Source organism: Melitaea cinxia, chromosome 4 (assembly GCF_905220565.1).
Source record: "Melitaea cinxia chromosome 4, ilMelCinx1.1, whole genome shotgun sequence".
Classification (NCBI taxonomy): domain Eukaryota; kingdom Metazoa; phylum Arthropoda; class Insecta; order Lepidoptera; family Nymphalidae; genus Melitaea; species Melitaea cinxia.
In genome coordinates, this window is record NC_059397.1 from 260,604 (window position 1) to 269,273 (window position 8,670).

Genomic DNA, 8,670 nt, shown 5'->3' on the forward strand with positions numbered 1-8,670 from the left:
GATTATGTATCAACTTTTTATTACCTAATTTCATTCTATGACGTCGAATAACCTTTTTGCTATTTCCTTAATAAGTCTTATAGCGTTAGGACCCCATGGACCAAGGGTCTCGACACCGAATGGGACAAAATCATATTCGGAACCTAGACCCCTGTATGCTTTAGTTTTTTCAGCCACTTCGCAAGCCGCACCAGCTCTGTTGCTGGTTCCATGTAGATGGGAAGGGGTCGGCGTGTCTGAACAGGTTGCTTCCCATACAAGCACCCGGCCCATCTTCCATGGAATCAAACTTATACTGTCCGGTCTCTTGCCATTGTCTCTTGCAATACCAGTCGGCTCAAGTATACTTGGCACGTTGACGGTGGCGGTTAAGTGCGGCATGTCTCGAGAAGCGGCCAGTACTTTTTTGGCATGACAGACCGTGATGTCCTAGCTTGTCGATATCACTGCCACAGGGAGATTTATGAGGAGCGCAGACCGGAACCCCAAGCCGTAGACAGGTTGCGATTTGGGGCGTGTCAGGCTCAAGAAATGTTCCTGTATTTGACGAAGGGTACGCGTGAAATAAGTAGTCGGCCTCGTGCGTACCCACGGCCAAAAGCCTAGCACGCGCCGAACCTGTACTACAGCTTAAAATATTGTCATAAGTCAATTTGCAGTTTATGTCGTCCCAGCTCCTCTGTGAATTTGGGGAAACTGGAAAATTTTGACCTGGACATGCAATTAAGAAAGCGTTTCTAGCTTATTCTAAACCAGCAATCTCAAAGTTTGAAGGGGATGCCTTTAAAGTTTTACTTATGAGATTTGCTGAACTATGGACAGACAATAGGAAGGCTGGTAAAGCGACACTGGAAATTTTGCGAATCCCTAAACCATCATAACGGATAGGTAGGGATGCTTGGGTTCAAGATTGCTCGTTCAGTTGCATATTAAGAATCGATTCTAAGCTAATTGTGATTAAGTCGTCTACTTGTGTTAAAAGATCTGGGTGTTTCCAAAAGGAGAAGTAACGGAGCGCATACGTAAATTTTGGGACGAAAAGATAGTATTTTAAGATGCAAAGTGCATAATTTGGACTATTTTCAAGGAGACGGTCAACAGAATTTTGAAATTTAGTGATTCAATTATTAATATATTCAGAAATAGGTTAACTTGTCCTAGCGCTGTAATACTTTTTAAGGAAATAGCCAAAATGTTATTCGACGTCACAGAAGACCGAAGAGCTGGCAGCTACTTCGGACAAAGAATTAGTCTAGCTATTCAAAGGGAGAACGCTGCCAGTATCTTTGGAACCTTGCAAAGGGACTCCTTTTGTAGGTGAATGGTAGGAAAGTCTTGGGGTGTGATCTATAATCGATACCGAAGCCAAAAATATAGTTTTTAGAATCTTTGTCTGTTTGTCTGTATGTCTGTATGCATGTTTAAATTTGGCACAAATATTAGTAAGAAGTCGGGTCAACATTTAGGCTATATATGTCGACCCTACGTTATCTACTATACGTTAACACCTTCGGGGAACGAGCAGTTAAACTTTATTTCTTCAACGCATTCTCTAACAACGTGTAATCTAACGACGCATTTTTGAATGTTGTAGTTATTATGTTAATAACATCTTATAAGCTAGCTTCACACTATAAATAAAGACATTCTACAGCCGGGGCGGGTCACTAGTAAGGCAATATAGGGGGGACGCAAAGTAATGTTTATTCTAGTGAGGTCAATACATAGTCGTATTGAACTTGAGACTACTATCTGAGAGCAACCGCTCAGTAGGTACAACAAAGAAACTCAATGAAGAGAGTACCAAATTTAGCGTTAGAGACTAGGGTACCACTAGGAGTGCAAACACAATGGCACCATACAAGTACCATTCCTCATTGACAATTGATAGCCGGAAAGGTATATTCATTTTCCCGTATAACCTTAATAGCCTGATGTAACTGAGGACAGTGCCACCTAGTCATGATGGCGTAATTTAACATTGTTATTTTATTTTCATAGCTATCTATTTATCAGTTATATTTAAAATATTAACTAAAGAATCCATTCTAGGCTGGTTGGCTGGTCAACCTGATTTATAGTCGGCCCTTATTTAGTTAGTCTTATTACCCACTTCACTTCAGTCTATCGCAGTCCACTGCTGGTCATATGCCTCAATAAGTTCGCGCCAAAAATAGCGTGAACTCATGTGTGTTGCCCATAGTCACCACACTGAAAATTCCTGTTGTGCTCTACCTCAGTTAATATAAGTAAATAGTTAATAAATAAACAGTATATAGTTAATGAAAATAGTTCGAATTATGAGAAAAAAAGTATTAATAAGTCTGAAATATTAATTGAATTAAAATTTATTATCGTTAACAAGTTTTAAGACTTCAAAAGTAAAAATTTACAAGTCTCGTAATTACGCGTGTCGCTGTTCGGCGTCGTATGTTATCTCAGATAATTATAGCGAGCCGTTAAAATATATATTCAGTTTACACGTTCTTTTATTATTACATTAATATCGTATACAGTTTTATGGCGGCATGTCTATAACGAAGCTAGGATAGTGACGATTAAATATTAGAGTTATGGCTATCTACATTTTCTACTAAAGTTACAGTAAATGTTCGAAGCATTGTGAGTTCTTATACATATACAGAAAGACAGATTGTGAAGTTTTTCACCTTTTCTATTCAGTTAGTGCTTTAAATTTATTTATTTCCGGTATTCAGAAACCAAAGTCTAAAAAGACAATTACGATGAATGGGTTAGTGTCTGCCGATTTCGCAGTGCTGAAGTCAAAAATTTTGCTACTGCGATAATTAGGTAATCTACTACTACATTTCAGTGATTATTTATTAAGATGCCAAGAACATTAGTCGTTGCGTCGCAGATAAACTACGGCTCGAATATTCATAGTAACAAAGCACAGTAGGTAATAAAAATATTTACAAATTACACCGTAATCATTTTATGAACACACTTTATTTTCATACTCTATGTAAAGATTCTTCCATTGTGAGAGTCGACTATTTCATTTGTAAAGAAGAACGGTGACGTCGTGGCTCACAACGTGCATACTTTTGTATCGGTCGCAGGAGTTCTATCAGTTCAAAGAGTGTCAACAGTAGCATGTAAATGAAAGCGAGCCACGCAGAGCCGAGTAAAATTTGTTGCGTCAGTTTTTCACCGGGAAATGTACGGTGACGGACCATGATTGAACCAGTAGCTTCAGATTTTGTTTTGTAAGTTGTAACTAGGAGGCTCGAGCATGCGCGCGTAGATAGCGGCGTCCCCAGTAGAGTAATGAGTGGACAAGTAGGATGCAGCAGTACACGAGCAACACGCGCACCACCGCGCACGCCACGGCACCGCCCACGTCCATCGCACCGCCTGTCACTGTCACGTGTCACGTTGACAGTCTGGCACCAATGAGTACAAATAACGAAGATAAATAATAATAATTATAATTTTTTTAATAATTAATAATTTTTACAATTGATTAAATGTAAATGAACAAAGAAATGCAAGACAATTCAAATAATAGTATAAAGAAGCACAAAAATAACAATAATAAACAATAATAAAATACCGATTGGACATTTCTTTATAATTAGGGTAATATACAGTATAAAAACCTTGTTACTATTTAATAAAAAAATATTAAGTACTAGTTAGCTTTAGTGATAGATAGTAACTCATAAAACAATAATTTATACTTGCATTTTTTTTAATCACTTGGGCGGCATATAGCGTATATTACCGTAGCATATAGACGTCTGCAACACCAGAGGATCGCAAGCGCGCTGCAGACCAGATCCCCAATTCCCCCCAGGATTTTCAGATTTCTGTACTAACCACATTGGCACAAGATATGTAGTAGGTACATATAAGAAATAAGATAGTATTGATGTTAAAATTTATTTAATAGAATAGCGAGACCGTAGTTTATTTTAAATGTTTTGTACTACATCTACAGCTATAATTCACATCGGAAGGTGAAACTGTAGTTTCCAAAACAAAAGAGTGAGTGATAACAGTGATTACGGTTCAACAGTGTTTAAAAGAATAAGTAAATAGTAGGCCTACTAAAAGCTAGGATTTTTTTTACTTTTGAGATATCTGTCGAGGATCTGACAACACACGCAATAGCATAAAAGCTTAGACCACGAGAAACATCTCTATCTCTATCAAAAATAATTCCAAATCGCGTCCACAGTGTAACACATAAAAATATAGTAGAATTGAGAACCTTCCCATTTTATTAATGAAAAATGTGCGAGCAATGAATGTGTTAAGTACGATATTCTGGTTAAAAAAAACAATGAATTTTAGGAGCGGTAAATTTTTGGTGGGCCCCGGGTGGCAAAGAACCACGCTACGTCACTGCACTGTGCCAATGCTTCGTCAAATAAGTATCTTCCAAAGCCATTTATATTTCGTGACATACACTTAAAAATTAAACTGAAAGATACGATTTAGCCTATAATACCCCACTGCTAGGCATAGGCCCCTTTCCCCATGTAGGAGAAGGATCAGAGCTTAATCTACCACGCTGCTCCAATAGCAGTTGGCGGATATTCCCTACTATGAGTAACGATCGCTTCCAGGCGTACATGATAACAGCAGGGCCGATGGCTTAACGTGCTCTCCGAGGCACGCTGGGGAGACCCACAAGGATTGCATAAGCACCTAGACCACGGCAAACATCTGGCCAATACAAATGTCTGTCGTGTGTGGGAATTGATCCCGCAACCGTCAGCGCAGCAGCCACAAGCCAATGCTATGACCGTTGCGCCAAGTCGTCGTCAACTGAAAGATAAGAAGCGAGAAAACAATAGATAACATATTATGCTTTGCATCTTTCCTACTCTGTATTTACAGTAATACAGATACTACACGTACCTACGTATAAAATAAATAGTACAACTATATTTAATTTTTCAAACAAACAGTCGACGTTACTTACTCCGCCAACAATGTAAATATGACAGACCTCACAATGTTAATACGTACCCGTATTGTACGAGTACATAAACAAATGTTGAAACAATCTAGAAAGACTAGATTTCAGGCCATAAAGGTCAAACTTTCTTGTTGTTAATATTCTTTTGTAACTGAAACATTCTTTTTTCAGTTTTTATTGATAAAACTATAAATAATCAATACCTACATAATGTACAGCTGAAATATATGTTTCAAGCCCAGAATTCAAATTTGACGAAGTTTCCATTTAAAATTTCAAACCCTAATTAGTCCTTTTAAGGGTAGATTGTCCAAATATTGAAATACGTAAGTAGTAACCTTTTTCTGTAAAAAGCTAGTTATAATTAAAAGACTTTTATAAAATTCTCCAGGAGTTCGTTAATGTGGCTCTTAAGCAAGATTTGTTCATATTTAGTAGACGCCTACTATTAACTATCATATTATATATAGTACTTGGGTGACCGAGCTTAGCTCGGTATTTTTAGTAAATCGTGTTTTTTGGAAATCATATTTAAATACGAATTACATATTTATAAAATATGAATAATATTTTTTTACCGACAGTAATAAAAAATATAAATAAATAAATAAAATCAAAAATAAAAGAATAATTAAAAAATAATAATGATAAAATATGAATAATATTTTTCGATTTTACCGATATCATAATAAAAAATAAGAACTGGTTATTTAAATAAAAAATAACGAGTACAATAGAAAAAATAAATATATAAAATTATGATCGATCTGGAAATTTGAGGATTTGCAGCGTCGTCTTTTCGGTCGATCGCGACCGGTCGATTTACCCACCTGAGCTATTACAACTTTATTGACAAGTGCGAAATTTACCTTCGTATTCTAACGATATTGTAGCCATTTTTTCATTGTCTAAAAACAGGGATAAAACGACATTTTATAAAAATGAATCCTAGCTATGTCGATTTATCGCCCCCGAAATCCCCTGCATACTAAATTTCAAAAATAATAGAATTATCAAAACGGTACACCCAGTAAAAAGTTATTGCGGATTTTCAAGAGTTTCCCTCGATTTCTCTGGGATCCCATCATCAGATCCTGGTTTCCTTATCACGGTACCAAACTAGGGATACCCTTTCCAACAAAAAAAGAATTATCAAAATCGGTACATCCAGTAGAAAGTTATGCGGTATAATACAACGTAGGTCGACGAAAAAAGCGTCAAGTAAAAACGCATTATTAGATATAACTCGAAAAGTAGTTGTTAGATCTCAAATAAATTTAAATGGGACCAATTGGCACACACCACCTTTCGATTAAAACAAAATTTGTCGAAATCGGTCTACCCGGTCAAAAGTTCTGATGTAACATACATAAAAAAAAAATACAGTCGAATTGAGAACCTCCTCCTTTTTTGGAAGTCGGTTAAAAATTAAGGACTTTCATACAAACTTTCGTGAACACTGTCAAAAAATCCGTTCATAAAGGACGTCTACTAACTATAAACTATCTCTATGTACAATTTCAAGTTTGTAGTACAAAAAATTAGGAACTTATAAAATCTTTCGAGACTATTCCCCTTAGAACTTCTTAATACGGCCCTGTCACAAAAATAGTTCTCAGTAGAGGTTTACTAGCTACTAACTATCTTCCTGCCGAATTAAGCTTGTAACATAAAAAATTAAGGACTTTCATACAAACTTGTAAGAGCCCTTAGTCCGTCTTTTAGTCCGTCCCTATCGAAAAGTCCGTTCTTAGTGGACTTCTACTAAAGTATTAACTAAAAGCCACCTTTCTGCCTAATTTTGTCTCTATGCGTCCAGCGATTTTTGAGATTTCATGATGAGTCAATACTCTAACGATTTTATGTAATTATACATATAGATATTATAGATTAATCCTTATGCAGATAAATATGATAGTAGTTTTGGGCATTTAAATACGTAGGTTGTAAATCACTAAATATCATATAAATTTTAACGCAGTGGATTCTATTCGAAATATTTACCGCTGACGATAAGAAAGTATATTTGCAGCTTAGTTAATCTCAGAAACGTATAGAATATGTTTAAAACGTTATTCTAATTAAGATATCATATTACAAAAGTGTCAGAACTAAATGTCATTAAACCGTAGAGACGTTGTTTCGAAATAAGGGAAATAAGAGAAATTTTCGGATTACCTCATTGTTTGCCAGCGTGGTTCCTACTTATTATTAGCTCTGGACGAAAGTTTGACTCATGTTTGACTTACGTAAGATATGCAATGCGGATATCCGGACTTTGATCGCTCCAATGGTAATTTTGCATCTTTCGAGGATCGCGAGCCAAAATAGTTAAATGTTGTTATAACTGCGAGCCGCTTTCATCGCGCGTATGTTTACGTTATCATAGCTTTATTGATCTGGAGCGGCTTCCCAACTCTGGACTCTGAGTTACCTTAGCGTATAAGAAAATATTACTACCAAGGACGAGCGGAATTTCAACGTTGTGATTAAATTTGAAAACACGTGTTAGATAATTTGACTGATAAGTCTGAATGAGTGGATCTTTGACTGACTACTTACAAATATGTAGATAAGTATTTTCTATATAGGTACGTGATATTTTCAAATAAGTAACTGGGTACCTTTCGATAAATAAAAGAAAAATCTCTTACTTATATTTGAGATGGATTCTCAGGAAACTGTAAATGGTATTAAAGAGTACCTAAGTGTTGTTATAATCGGATCGGACATGACTCGGCCGAAGTATCAATTAGGTACCTCGCACGCTCTTGACGAGCGCATTTGTTTACAGCGCGCTGTCGGCACTACGTTTTTACCTCGATACGTGTTCTAATACGATTCAGAATTTATGAGCTACAAAAAAAAATGTTTATCCTTTTGTTGATTTTAGACTAAAAGAGATAGCATATATATGTATTTATAAAGAATTTGGAAATACACTCGTATAACAAACTTTTGTAAAGTTGTGCAATCGTTATTGTTGAGTCGAACGGGTTATTGTTCAGTTAACTTAGGAGTTACGGCTGCGCTCTTGTAAACCGTAGCGTTAATTAAAACAGACGGTGCACATGAAAGAATTTTATCCCCGTCCTACGATAAACAAGTTTTAAAATAAATAATAAAGATGAATGTTGATTTTAATCCTTATACTCTATTGTAATTACTTTAATTTTTAAATACACAGGAAGTTTGCAAGGACGAACCAATATCCGGAGCCATATGCTTTGGATGATCATGTTCGGTACTCAGCCAATGAGCTCATCACTGATTATTCTCGATTGATCGACTTATAGCCAAAAATTACACTGATAAAAGTTATAAGAGTGACCTATAGGTAAGAGACAACAACGCTACGCTTTAGCCTGTAATATCCTACTACTGGGCATAGGCCTCTTTCCCCATGTAGGAGAAGGATGACCTAAAAAAAATTATACAAGGCCTATACGGACTATCTACGATATTGGTTAATATTGGTAGACTGAAGAGCGATTTAGAATCAAATATTGTTTCTTGTTTTGTACGACCCTGGGTATATTGGAATTATATTGGCCGTGCTCTGTAAGTTAATCTAGCGTTTCGAGGACTCACTATTGTGGAAGCGAGGTTGAGGGGCGTTCGTTAATCGAGAAAGAAAACTCCTTTGCAATTGAGCCGCAACGAGTTGTAGATGGCCTCTGGAGTGGAGAAGTCAAAAGTAGTTTCATTTTCAATATACG